Below are 15,108 nucleotides of genomic sequence, written 5' to 3' on the forward strand. Positions count from 1 at the left end.
GGATTTTCTGAAGATAACAGAATCTTGAGTATTCTCATCTCATTTTTTTGAGGTCCTCAGGGAAAAGGTAGGATTTAACTTTGTAGAAATACAAGCAGGCAAAACTTGTGTTTGGGAGGTTTGTTTGATGGAACAAAATAAACCTCTGGATTGCTGATATGTTGTGATTTCTCACAGAAGCCATAAAGAATTTGTTGTTCAGCAAGAAAAAGTACATTTTTGATCTATTAAATAATATTTTTGCCAAGTAAGAATACTACAGTTGCTTCCTTGAATTTTTTTAGTTTAGGTGCAACGCTAAGCTTTGCTGTAACAGCAAAACAATTTGGTAATACCCCTCAATAAAAAGTTTGGTAAAACTTTCTGTAACAGTAGGAATTAACTAACTAAAGGTAATAATTAATTCAGAGTGCTGAAGAACTGTCCTCTTGAATGGATAAATAGTAATGGATAATAAAAGACACATTTAAGAGCATAATAGTAAACAAGGTAAATTGCTGAAGCCTTGGTGAAAACACTGCTTTGATTCTGTCAAAGCTCTGCTTAGCCCTGCTTCCCACTTCCAGTGAAGAAAAACTCGAACATTTCAGAGAGACTTGTCAGAAGCTTAAATACTAAGTGTTAGTTGTGCCCCATCTCGTTCTCAGTGCAAGCTCATTTTTAGCACACTCCTGTAATTGAGTAACAATAGCAAAACCAGGAGAAAATTAACCATTCTTATGTAAGAGCTGTAACTCTTGCTCATTGCTTACAGCAATAATCTTCAAGACAAGAATGGACTTCACGCTGTATTGTAAGCCATTCTTGAGTGGAAAAAATTTAATATCCCTAATGGCTCAATTAAACTTGGTCTCTATGCTAAGTTACGGTACGGTAACTAAATATCCCCTATTGTTGTCTGGAATGTAGTGACACAGAAGATCAGGCCAGTGATTTATGAGGGTGGTTATCAAACCTAGTGTCCTGCCTTCAACTGTGAGTGATGAAGTGATAGGTAACTATGGAATAATCTTTATATTGGCTTTTCCTTCCTAACATCAAGACATAGCTGACATGTCTTTCAGTAGTCCCTGATAGAGCTGGTTGTTGCAAATAACGTCAGGTTTCATTACAACACTTACAAGAGTTGCTAAAAGCAGATTTTTTCCTACAAATGTGCTTCACTTTGATGCTAATATAAAATAATAAATAAAAGAAGAATATTAATAAAAAATGAGCTCCTGAAATAAGCTGGTTTTAAAAGCAATGTGTGTTTTGCCTGATGTGACATGTCTGACCAGTATCAATATCCCTGTAATATAACATCTGTATCCAGTGACTCTCCAAAATGGGGAATGATTTAATACCCTAAACACAGATCACATGTTTCCACAGACAAGAATTCTGGGGCCTCTTTACCCCTAACAGACCCAAACAAATGCAGATGTTGTGCATTTAGTACTGATAGAGAGCCAAGCCTTGGGGTTGCAATCCTGTGAAAACTTCACACAAACCTGAAAAACTGACCTGCTCCCCATCTCTATTCCCATGGCAAAATAATATGAGAGAAAACCACTGAGGTGCATTTCTCTCCGTAATGCTGCAGCCACAGAACTCAAAATTAAATCACTGCTACGACCCTGACCACCCTTACCTGGGAATCAGTAATACGATGATCAGCTGTGGTACCCCAAATTCCCTGGCACGCCTCACCTTCAGAAAAATGCCTCTACACATTGCATTCTTCAGAAATTATGCCTACCTTCAGCCTCAGCTAAGTGGAAATGTTCCCTCTGTCACCAATATATGCAGTAAATTGAGATAAAAAATAAAGTTGAACATCGGAGCAGAAAAGACAGTGCAGTCCAGGCACCTGAACCTCCCCTCTATCAGCAACAACAGATGCATAAGAGATAACATAAAAATTGAAAGTTTTTCTCTATTTTTAAAGAACAGAATAGATTCAGTTCAATTCATTTTAACCTACTAACTCCTTTTTCTCATATTCTTTAGGATTAATTTTGGAACCTCATCTCAAATGATTTGCTTGGGCTATTGGTCTGAACTTGAAGACAAGAAGATTGTATCAGAAGTTATGAATCTTTCCCAATTAAGTTATCTTCAGCGAAAGATGCTGGGTAAAAGGTTTTTGTATAGCCAAGAGGCTACTCTTCACAGTGAGGAATGATTTGATTTCAGAGTGAGCTATAGGTTAGGAAAAGGAGAGACCTTTCCTCTTCCACCTCCAGGGCATTTTACGTCCAGAAAGGTAATTACAGAAGACTGTATCAGCTAAATAAATGCTTCTTGTGCAGCAAGGGTAATGCAAATGTAGACCACGCTCTAGCCATTTTACAAAATAAAGGGGTTTTCCCCTCTCCAAAACAATTCATATTGAAGCCAAAAAGCACTAAGAAAATTTTGTCTCCTTTATAAATATGCTAACCTCCCATTCTGGTTGTTTGTACCAGGGTGCTCTGTCACTTGTCAACAGTAACCCTAACCTTTAAAAAAAATTAATGGATTAGCAACTGGAAGCTGACAGCTCCATTTTTAGTAGCCAGAAGCATGGCAAGGTACAACAGAGGTTTCTTTGATATTCCTGCCTAAAGGAATATCTAGGGCCAAATCCTGACCCAAGGTACTTCATCACAGCTAGAAACATGCACCTGAAGAGAACATTTGACATTTCTGTTTTTAAACTTGTGCAAAGGAATCTCCTTAGGGGACGTGAAATTCGTTCAGCTCACAAAGAGTTTTGGTAAAAAAAATAGAAAACAGTTCATGTGTACTGAAGTCAAGCCTCAAGGCCACAAATTCATTAAATAAAATATTTATGTATTATTTTAATGAAAAATACTTCTTTAATAGAATAACCCTGCATGTTCACATAAAAATGGAACAACAAGAAAAGCTTTCTATTTCGGTCATTTTTAAACAAACAGGATTTCCTCTCTTTTTTGCCCTTTCTGGAAGAAGGAAGAAATGTCCCCAGCAATTAACATGTGTAGTTTTCTAAAGTTCTGTGCAGTGCAGAGATGTAATTGAATTTTTATCAAAACACCTATGCCTTTTTTAACCAAAAAGTGCATCTACATGTAATGGGGTATTGGTTATTACTACCTTTGGATATTGCTTCATTACTCAATGGATAAGCTTTGTCTCTTTGCTGAGCTGTATTATTCCCAGTTTCTCAGTGGTAAATCTGAGGTGACAAACCTGCATGTACCTGTCCTCTAGATTTTACAGTTGCAACAGATGTGTAAGTAAATAACTGAGATCAACGTGTACTTTCAGCTACATATACATCTGGAAAAATATCTCAGAATCATTCATCTTTGTGTGGAAATCAGAAATCAACATTAGTAGTATTTGTGGCTCTGATTTATAACAGCAATCAATAGCGTAGTTACTAGCAAATATTACAATGATGTGTTTAGAAACAGCCTCCATTAAGATCTGGATTTTCCAATCTCTGGGAAAGCCTGACATTTCAGAAAAGGTTATTCCAGTTCTAAGTAAAAGGTAGCAATTTTCCACAGAAAGGATATTACAAAGTGATCTTTTTCCCTGTTAAAAAAAAAAAGGCCAAATCTACTCGGGACCAAGGCAACTTCATTTCATTAAAACAAAACAAAAAAAGTCTTACAGGCAGCTGACTGCCCCAGGTATGGAAACCTCTGCAGATTTCTCCTATGAACCAGAGGCAGGCCAAGGACATCCTGGGAAGAGGCAGATCCAACACTGCGGGGCCCTGAAGCCCAACATCTCCATCTTGCAAAAGAGCTCTCAGGACCCTGGGATTTATGAAGCCCTGGCTGGCTATGACCAGCAAGATGTTCGGGCTTGCCTCTGTCTGCCTGAGAGCATACACCCCAGAGGTCCTTGATAAAGGATTCCTGAACTCCTGTCTCTACAAACATTCTTGGTTTCAGTTTTTGAGGGGTAAAAGGATGCAACCAAGGGGAAAAAGATTGCCTGAGAATTCCCTATAAGCTGTCAAATTCACAACTGATCCTCACAATCACACTAATAGTACTCATACAGCCTCTTAGAAACTTTCATTTTTCCCCTCTTCCCATCTACAAATGTACTCAGTCATCCATGAAAGCGCAAACCCCACATTATATCAAGGTGACCAAGCAGCACAAAAACCAACAAACAGCCCAAGTAAACACTTTGTGAATAGTCCATAGACTCAACTATGCTTATACAAATTATTGTCTAAATGACATTCAGAAGCAAAATTCAAATTCTGGTTATAGTCAAGCTGGAGAACGAGGCAAAGGGCAAGCTCATTCCACGCAGTTTCTTGCTCTGAATAGTTGGTGAGCTTTACTTACACTAATGGGTGGATATACTCCAGGGTTTCTTTTACAAACCTTTTCTAAAGTATGAAAATGTTCGCTGACAGTCTGTCAAGTTTATCTTTTTCAGTTGGAAAATATATTTAATAATGCATTATGTTACAATGATTTTATGTCATATTGAAAGCAGATAAGCGGTATGTGTGTCACCAAACTTGTGCTGGATTGCTGCGCAGAAGAAATTTGCATTTAGTGGGCTGTAGCAGACCTGTGGATAGTGGATTCAGTCAGACGTACTGCATGAGGCATGGAAGTGATCAACAATGCTGACTGGCATATGCTTGATGAGTAAATTTGGGAACAGCATACACTTCCTGTACATGAAGCATGTGTCACTAATAAAACTGTATTTAACTCAACAACTGCGTTATCCTTCTGGCCCTCACTACTTTTTTTTTTTTTTTTTTTTTTTGGTCTTTGTAAGGCTTATTTAAATTTTTCTCTTAACCCCTTTCTGTTAGCAATGTATTTTTTTCCCATCTCCTTTTCACAGGGAATATTAACTTCTGATTGAAAAAACCCACATGCCTCAAAACTAACTAATTCAATCACCAAATAGGTACTCCACAGGCCCATTCTTTTCTAACTACCACATCCCACAGACATTTATTGATGCAAAGAGAGTCTGTGCTAAGACTGGGAGATGCGGTCTGATGAGCAGACCTTGGCTCTGGAAGAAGAGGAGCACCAAACACCCAAATTACAATTCCACCAAGGCATTGCAACAGGGAAATATTAACAAAGTATCATGTGTTGCTGCTCATTACAGGAAAAAAACCAAAATCCACGTTTTCCTGTTAAAGATGCAGGGGAAAACAATATTGTTTTCTTTGCTGCTTTCTGTGAATTCTTAGTATTTGCATGTATATAGTAAAATCTAAGTTTTTTTAATTTCTACTTTGAAACCACGTGGCATGCAAAGAGCATTTAAAAAAACAATTAAAATGACCAAGCTTATATTCTACCCAGCTCAACTAATGTAGTTTAAAAATATACTGCCATCTAGAGCATACTACTGCATCTCAGATGCTCTGCAGCTGCTGAAGACCTGCCCAGTAAGACACCACAAAACGGCAATGAATCATTGATAAAGAGCTCAGGGTCTCAATTACAGACCAGACTAGGAATAGCTTAAAGTTGTTACTCATCTGCGTGCGTACAAGAATCCTTAAAAAATCCAACAGTAGACTGATCTTTGCCGTAATAATCTTCTACAGCACAATTAAGCATCTCTGTGGGCAGCACAGAGGAAACAAAGGACTGAGTGTTAGTAATTGAACTGCTCTCAGCTCTGGTTTGTCCCCTGAAAAGCTGAGGCTGCTGGCAGGACGGTGTCAAGGGATGCGCTTCTCCTGCTTGTCTAAGCTGAAGCCTTGCTAAACAAAGGGGAAAAGCCCTTTAGCAGCAAAGCTCCATGTACAAACATGTATTCTGAATTTTGGATGCTTGTGCATTCTGTCAGGTTTTAGATATTTTAGGATCACAACTGGAAAAGGAGTGTTGGGGTGGTGATTTTGTGGGGCTGTGGTATTTCAACACAGGGCAATACTTGTCCTTGTCTTTGGACTGATAACCAATGCATCTGAATTACTGACCAGGTATGCAGTGAAAACCAGAAGCCATTACATCCAGCCATTTACTGCAGCACGGACAGACCTCCAGACACTGCAGACAGCAGGAAAGCTCAAGATAAAGTCCATGGAATTGATAAAGCACACTAAAGTACTTCAGGTTGCAGAAGTTCTGAATTTTTTCTGTACATGTAAAAATAAAGTGAACCTTCCACTGTTGTCTGGGGTATTTGTCTACTGTAGCTTAGAAAAACCTCCCAACAAAACAACTGAGAGGCACTATTAACATTTGGTCCATGTGTGTCGACATTAGAGAGTTCCTCCATTTGCAGTCGTAGGGAGCCCTTCCAGTGCCTGCTAGACTGGCCCCTAAAAGGACTCTCCGTTACAGTGTTCCTTGTCCAAAGCACTTCAGAGCAGTTGCTTACCACTACGATTGCTATACCAGTATATATACTATATATACACACCATACTATACCAGTACGATTGTTATACCAGTATATATGCTATACCAGTATGATTCTCATCCGTCATAACTGGGGTCCCAATCCCACATATTCTCAGCGTCCACCTATTTGCATGTCTCAGATTACTCCTCTACATGTACTTTCTCTTAGTCTCTTCCCAGTTAACATAACCTCTAGGAGTGCAGTGGCCAGGCTTCCAAGAAAAAAAAAAAAAAAAAAAAAGCTGTTTTGACAGCATTTTAATAATTCATCACACATACTGACTTCAAACTATATAGTGCCTTTACCTTGGATTTCTGCATAGCTACTTCCATATTTAACACATACACCCAGTTGGAGTCTCTCATCAGATTTGCACACTTCCTGTATCATTTTAAGTAGTGGGATTAAGGAACAAGAAAGAAACGAACCCAGAAAAAACCTCCCGCTCTTTATACACTTAAAACCCTCTTTTGTACTACACTGATCATGTACTAAATCAGAATGCATATACGAACTTACGCTACTAAGCAGTTAACACTTTAACACAGCTGCAGCTATTTAGATACTCAGTGGCCCACAGTCCCTGCAAATTTTAATACAAGCTCAGATTTTTCTCAACATCTGCCTTCTGATCTGTGTCTCATGTTTTCAAGGTGTGGCATTCAGTGCTCACTTATTTTTGTCTCCATCTTTCTTAAGTGGCAGTGGACAAAGACACAGGCAAAAATTCCCTGAACATTTAAAAGTCAGGGGAATGAGTATTTGAAGGTTTGGTGCAGATCTGAATCTTTGTGGTCTGCAGGAGGCTTTTCACCCTTAGAGCAGGCAGCCTGCATCACATTTTAAAGACTGCTTCTTTGATCGGGATGAAAATGGTGGTAACTCACTTCTCCTCCTACACTTTCATGCCATGTCAGTACCTCTGGCTCTAGAGACACTCGTAGCAAAGTTTAGGGAACATTTTTTTCTTTCATATATAGCAACTAAATGCCTGCCTCCCAACTCAAACCCGTCTACAGTCACACATGACCTGAGCATTTAAAACCCTCTCTTCCACTGCATTGCAGCATTAAGCTTGGATGAGGGGGTGGAGAGGAAACAAAGTTCATTTTCACACACATACTGCATATCAGAAGGAAGGACAAACTTTTTTCCTATGGTTCCTAATACAGACACAAGAGGCAATTTAAAGTCCCAGTTCAGCCTGAGTTCATTTGGGAAGTGCCCTTACTTCACTCCAGCTGATTTATCCAGGTTTCCCCAGGAACTCCCATTCCCTGTATCCCATACTACTGCGACATATATCCCTTTGTGAAAAAAAGCTTTTTGGACACGTGCACCATCCTTCTTCCTTGAAGAGCATGGGGCAATGTCCAGAACAGTCACTCATCCACCACCTGGCATAAGCCCACGTCAGGCACAAGCCGGCCTTGTTTCGCTGCCTGGAACCATTCGACAATGCCAGCTGCAAATGGTGGCCAGTAAATACTGGTTATTTGGAAGAAAGCAGCAGCAGTGGCATAAGTCAGCCTTATTTTTCCTCATTACTATCATTATTACTATTATTGCTTCTGTGAAAGGAGGGAAATTCTATGCTTATTGCACAAGCGCATGTGAAAGATAATCTTGGCAGAAGGCTCAATAATGGTCACACATATAGAAATACAAATCCAGGGGCTTTTTTTTTAAATCAGACATCCCCACCCATTCACATTTAAAATAGGCCACAAGCAAAGGAAATAAAATACAGGAACTTCAGGTAAAAACTGGAGATTTCCCATACAAAAGAGGCAGAAATCCCAAAGTGGTCTCCCATAGAAACTGTGCCTCGACTGTACCACGCAGACAGAGGGAACACCTTTAGAAAGGTCACTGCAGCTCCAGAGGCTTTGTCCAGCTTTAATACATGGAATAATTCTGAAACCTTGCAATCCAAAGATGGCATTTTAGAGGAAGAAACTTTTAAAATATGCCTGCCATATCAAAACATGAAGTGAACACTCTGAGGAATTATACGAAGCCCTACATATGTACAACAGACACAAACTGTGAAGCAGTGACAGTTACGAATTTCCTGCCATTTGTATGGCTAAAACCATTTATTTGCTGCATTAGGCATTTCTGTTAAGATATAGTGTTGCAGAATAGCAACAAATGTGCAGGGTGTTTTGGTACCAGAGAAAATACTAGACATTTGTTACTGGTAGGCAAGCTGCATTATTTCTAGAAATAGCAAAAGGGTGCGATGACTATTTCAATCTAAAACACAGCTGTCTTGGCAGTAACAATAAAAACTACTTCATATTCCCTTTACTGGGAAAGATGCCAATGTGCTTATATTGTCTATTTTCACTGCAACATTTAATTTTGCTTAAGGTAAAGGACAGCATCTCTGACTACAACTGTGGGGTATTTAGATGTGAAAGTACTTCTCGAGGAAGTTCTGGAAGTGCTGCCAAAACGAAGGCCATAAAGCACCTGGGCGAAGCACGAGAAACTCCTGTCTTCACCCAGATAGACACCTCTGAGCTGACGATGAGTAGAGACTGTAAAAGGGAAATTACTCATAATTCTGTTTTTTAGGTGCAAAAGAAAAATGAGAAGCAGTATCTCTGGAGATACCCTGATTTTTTTAGTTGTTGGGGTTTTTTTGGTGGTTTGTTGTTTTTTTTTTTAACCACTGTGGCACAATTTGGCTCTGTATAGCTGCTTTCCAAAGATTTTAAATGTTAACTAATCCTCAGCATTCACATAAGAGAGATGAGTGATGTTGTAAAGCAGCTGATGTCTCCAGGCACCACTATCCTCTGCTGGATGGCAGCAGAGTGGTTCAGTTGTGTGATACAAAAGATGGTGCTCCAGCTCAAGACAGGGCGGCCCAGGTGATCTCTGCTGTTGCAAACCATGCTGCTGTGAAGTCCTACTTTGCCTTATATTTGGTTTCTGGTATAAAGACAACCATCCAAATACTCAATAAGACACAGTCCAAGATGCATAGGAAGAGGCAGGTTATTATTATCAGCCTGTTTTGTTTCCTCTGTTACATATTCCTATATACTGCTACAGCCTTCCTCAGATGTGGCAAAACTGGTGAGAAGGCCTGGGCTGAAAAGCTGGCCCCTAAGGAGCTGAAACATAAGGAGCTGTAAAACAACTAGTAGAAGACATGAACCACATGGAAAAAATTGGACATGATGGATTTGTTGCAGAATTATGCAACTCTTATGCGTAGGGGTACTAAGAAACCATGGGATTAAATGACCTGCTCAAATTCTCATCGCAAAATGGTAGCGGTTTTGAAAACAACCATTACTGTTTCCTTCTCCCCAACATAGTCCAGCCCTGTCTCTGCCAAATGACTTCACTCTATCTTGTGAAATTTTGTGCATCTGGAACAGAGACAGTGTGTGGATGGGCCTTAATCTACACAAAAATAAAACAAAACAGCCTTGCAGGAATATCTAGAAGAACAGTAAAATATTTTATACCCATTTTTGTTTTTCATTTCCCCCCAACTTTATGTCTATCTAAATCCTTTCCTGCAAAAGAGAAATAACTTCTCTTCCCCCTAGAACCTGCACTGTTCAAAAAGAATTTCCCAAAGTGATTACTGAAAGGCCTGTAAGAGAAATTATTACAAATGGCTGAGTTAACTGCTCCGGATAGCCTCATCAGTCATCATAATGTGGTCTCAGCACCAGACTCATCAGGACAGGCAACTTGTCATGACAGATGACACCTCTTCAAGAAGACTTCCTCCCATGGCTTTTTCCCAAGAAAGTCCTCCTGGGATAAGGTGCTTGCAAATAGTGGTCCTTAAGCAATAATCAAGGAGGAATCATCACCAGCTGCCTTCAGTGAGCTGCTTCAGTGTTGGGGCTTTTTTTTTTTTTTTTTTTTTTTTTGTAGTTTTACCTTTAGTCTCTGAGTGTGGAACGTTTTATCTGCGTGCATGTCTTGAAATCAAAGTACTTTTGGCAGTTGCTCTAAAGGTGAATTTAGAGATGATAAGAGCGACAAATTAAGAGAGAGGAGGCCAGAAAAGGCTGAGACAGCACTGCTAGCCTCACGCTACTTTTCCACTGCCAGCCCCAAATGCTGTAAAACAATTTGCAATCTGCCTCATTTTCTGCATCTAGAAAAGAAAGAGTATAGAGACCTCTATTGTAAGTCTGCTATGGAAACTGGTAAGTTGAATTTTTTTGAGTTATACAGCGACTCCTGTGATGAGCGCCACACTAATACCCATTATGAATAAAAGCCAACTTATCATCCCATAGATAGTGTTTTGTGAACTGGAACTCTAGAGAGCTAATTCCATTCCCAGGTCTTCTTATCTGCAATGGGATCTAAGATAAAATTGTGTAGTTTCTCCTTTTGCCTTGTTTTTTCGGCTACTAAAATGGAAGTAATGATGCTCACTGGGCTTGGGTATCCTTGGATAAAAAGCAGTAAATATTTTTATGAAGAAATGTCTAAGCAAGGTTTTCAAAATATAATTTCCCTTAAACTCTATTGTCCTGCTCCTCACATACCATTTTTACTATGGCGAGGGTAAAAAGCTTGTTTAAGAACAGTTGGCTGCTTAGTAACGCATATCTCAGTCACAGTGAAGAGGCAAACTATTTGCAATGAAGTTTGTTTGTGAAATTTGGCACTTTTTGGCTGTTTGCAAATTGTTCATGGACAGACCACAGTTGATGAATACTTTGAAATTACTCAAATATTTACTGGGAACAGATTTTAGCCCTTGGGGTTTTTTGTTTGTTTGCTTTGTGTGGTACTCCAGCTATGCACCAGTTGGTCTTTCAAATGCTCATGGTACTGAATAGGTGCTGGATCTGAGCAGCAATCTGAATTTCTGCTTTGCAGGAAACTCCATGAATTCTCTTTCTTTGCATTCCACAGGTTGGAATGAACAAGAATAAATCTGAAGTTTCCTGGAAATACAATCTTATCTAGATAAACAGCTTGGGAGCAAATGCTTTTGTGTAAAGGAATTAAAATTTAAGTGTTTCATGTCAATTTTACAGTAAAGTATACTATAGTATAGTTGCAAATGAAGTAAATGATGCAAATGCTTCATTGTGGTAAGGTCAAAACATTTCATTTTTATTTTCTCCCAGACTGAAAAAGACCTCGGCATTTTGTGTAAATTGATATATTCCCATAGGAAGTCTAGTTTTCAAAATGATATTTCCTGATGGAAAACCTGCCATTAGAAAACAACTTAAGTAATTCTAATTCTTATGCATCTGACAAGATATGACTTTGCTATGCAGCTGCCAGAGCACCTCTCTGAGAATCCCCTGACAGGGACCCTGAACTGGAGAAGACACTCAGCTTGGCGAGTCTGAAAAAAACTCGTGGAGAGTCAACGAGGTCTTTTAGAAAATTCAACAGAGAGCAAAACAGAATGAGCACAGCTATGGTAAACTCATAAAAAATTCAAATGAAAGGAATTCTCTATTGGCTATAAACTTCAGATGGATATTTATTTTTACTGACAGAGAGGGAGCTGCGTGTCAGAGACAGCACAACACACTGTGGGAATTACAACAGACTGAATCCCCACCAGAATGATGCCACTGCTCCTTATACCCATACCCTTCCTTGATAGCACTGGTAGGCAGTTTCAGAATGAAAACCACACATTTTGCTTTCCTTTGCAAAAAAACCTGGCCTTTCTGTTTACAAGCCGCCCACACCTGTAGTCCTAGCCACACCTTTAACTGTCTTATAGTGCAAGCAGCTGATCCATCACTGAGCACAGTAAGCTGAACTGGCATGTGTGGAGCTGCAGAGATCCACTCTGTAAGTTTGCGTCCCATCAGGGAGGCAAGAGCATTCAGCCTTTTCATGATTTCTGGTTTTGAACTGGGAGAAGTCTTTTGAAACAATCAGTTTTACAAACTTCTTCCAAGGCCTGCCTAATATCTCTCTGTCAATGACAGTATTGGCAATCACAGAAACTATCAGGTGCGGATTTGGGGTATTTTAAAGGTTCTTTTCATACAGCTTAGCAAGTAGAAATAAATGGCAGCCAGTATCACCTTAGCAGTCAGCCCTCCAGAATTCATTAATGAACTGACTATGCATTACCCAGGACTACAGTCTGACACATTCTGGGAAACTCCATAAAATGACATGAAGAATAAGTATTTGTATTAAGTAGCTTGTTATTCAAAACTGTTGTAGAGAGTTATCTTGCATTAAAATATTAGCTGCATGCCACAATGCTGTCTTACAGTGTCTTCCCCCCTCTAATCTGTGTGCTGTGGAGATGACTGTATAGGCTCTAGGCACAAACTGAAACTGTCCCACTCTGTACATGAGAAAAGTCACCCCAGATTCAACCCACTCAGAAGATGTGTCATAGATCTCAGTCATGTATCTGTACTCCTCCCTAAGAAAAAAGTACTTTGTGAAGGTAAGCACCCTTCTTTCCATCCTATTTACTAAAAGAAATCCAGGCAAGAAGAAAAACAGGGAGCATGCTTTTCTCCCATGATAACTTCATCTCAGGAGAGACTCTGGTTCAGCAGGGTATCTTAAGTCTGTAAGGACAACTGGAGCAGGTAATAGAGAGAGAGGCCACCATCCTACAGACACATTGCAACTTGCAAAGAGAGGGTATGAATAATTTGATAAATTTCTGAATTATACAGAAGTGACCAGATGATGTAAAAGAACAGAACATGGCAAGAGGATTTTTACTACCAGATCACTAACTTCACTACCTGGTCATCAAGGCAATTCCAATACAGTTTGGTGGTCGGGGTCCTGTTTTCTCTAGGACACTTATTCCACATCTTGATGATAACAAGGGCCCCCGTAAGATATTTTAATACCGAGAGCATCCTCTCTTTCCCCCCCAGGTTCTCCTCAGTGCTCATCTATCTCTGCCTCACGTGTCCCTAAGCCATTATGGCCTCCTGCTCATGGACGTCTTATAGTCATTCTTCTGGGCTGCTAGAAGCCGTCTTCAGGAATTGGCTGTATCTGCTTCAGTTTTGCTTTATTTCTTCCCCTCCCTTCCTCTACTCAAGAGAAGTACTAGGGACAGGCTCTCTCCCTGCCATTTTTTATATCCCTGCTCCTGCCCTGTGACTGAGTGCAGGAGACCTAGGATTTCTCATGCCATCGAGAGGGAACTACTTCCTTGGCTCTGGGAGCTGATACCAGAGGCAGCACTGGCTCTGAGGGGAGGTCTCCCCTGGCATTTAGCAGCCAGGTGCATCTCACCAAGGCAAAGCTTGGTCTGGAGCACCTGAAGGACACTGAAGGGATGGGCAGGGTATAGGAGCAGACTGATTCTCACAGTGAGGGACTATGTTCTCCTGTGGATGAAACCTGCCTCGGTCCAGCTCACGCAGAGTTTTCAATTAGTAGTTGCCACCTCAGATGCTTGTGCTCCCTGACCACCCACAATCTAACATTTATCAGGGAAATAGTGCTAACTTGTCCAGTCTGCCCTTACTGCTTTGCTAAAAATAGCAATTAACCTGTTTTTCTGCTCCTTGCTATCTCTGGAGTACACCTGCCTGCACAAGGTTGATCAGAATCCAGCTCACTACTCACAGGAATTAACATCATTATCTCCTTGTACAGACTGCCTGAGCTGCAAATTCACTTTCCCCACTCTTCAGTTTTAATCTGCCAGTAGTTCTGCTTTCTGACCATTGCATCTGGGCTGCTTGTGGGAACATCAAGAACTTCCCTCCTTCCTCTCTGTTTCCTATTCTGAAATGCAGTCTGTCCGCTTCTCAGGGCACTGGCCTCTGTGTCTCCAGCAGCACCTAACCTGCCATTTCAACAATGACCAGCTAGAGGTGGAAGCTTCCTACAGAGCATCCACTAAAAGTGAAACTAAGTCAAACCCCTCCAGTCAAACACTCCTACATTTTGAGGTGTGCAAAATGAAAATCCAGACTGGAACCCTGGCTTGGAGGGATCGGTATCATCTCACGTGCAGTAACTGCAGAGTATGATGCCACTTCTATTGTAGTCTAAAAAGGACTTACCACAGACCTGTCACCATTGACAGGTCAATCACAGCACTGTAATCAAAATCCAAACTGCTACTTTTAAGTCTATTTTTGTGAAACCTTCACACCGGACAATCAGAATTCATATGGGATGAAATAAGAAAGATTGCTCAGAATTTCATCTAAACTTTTTAAGAGAATCTGTTTGGCTTTTTTTTCCCTTTTTCTTTTTTCCCTTAATTGAGTTCCTCTCTCTTCTAGATAATGCTGCTTTTCCGGTAATATAGATTCAAGCTGTATCTTTACCACCCACGGAAACAGATCAGAATGCTGCAGGCACACGGGTTCTCTTCTCTTTTTCCATCCAGTTTTGCAGGTGTTGGACATCAGTATCCAAATGATTGCTTCCTTAAAAATTGAATGACATCTCCCAATTTTTAATATAACTCTACTGCACAGGAATCAGCTGTGTAAAAATATTATAATGGGACTTTATATTAATGCAGCAACAGTACTCAGCTGGACAATGAAAAATGCAATAATTTACTAACGAGCAAACACAACCTAGCATCAGAGTTAAGCTGGGTTTCTTCTGTCCTTGTACAGTGTACATAGTAGCAAAACTGCTGTAAACTGAAATAATGGCCTCAGTAAAACCTGTGCAGTCCCTGTGCTTTCAGTGGTCAGGGTAGGTTACTCATCAGAACCTGGGTTAACAGCACCATTATTGATAGCACTCAGGTGCCTGAGAG

The 15,108-nt window shown here is 40.2% G+C and overlaps 1 protein-coding gene across 1 annotated transcript in view; it reads right to left on the minus strand.

The window, feature by feature from the left end:
* The window catches only part of ALK (ALK receptor tyrosine kinase), a 320,524-nt gene that overhangs the window by 238,504 nt on the left and 66,912 nt on the right, over positions 1-15,108 (minus strand). The window lies entirely within an intron of this gene.

Source organism: Aquila chrysaetos, chromosome 13 (genome assembly GCF_900496995.4).
Source record: "Aquila chrysaetos chrysaetos chromosome 13, bAquChr1.4, whole genome shotgun sequence".
Taxonomy (NCBI): Eukaryota; Metazoa; Chordata; class Aves; order Accipitriformes; family Accipitridae; genus Aquila; species Aquila chrysaetos.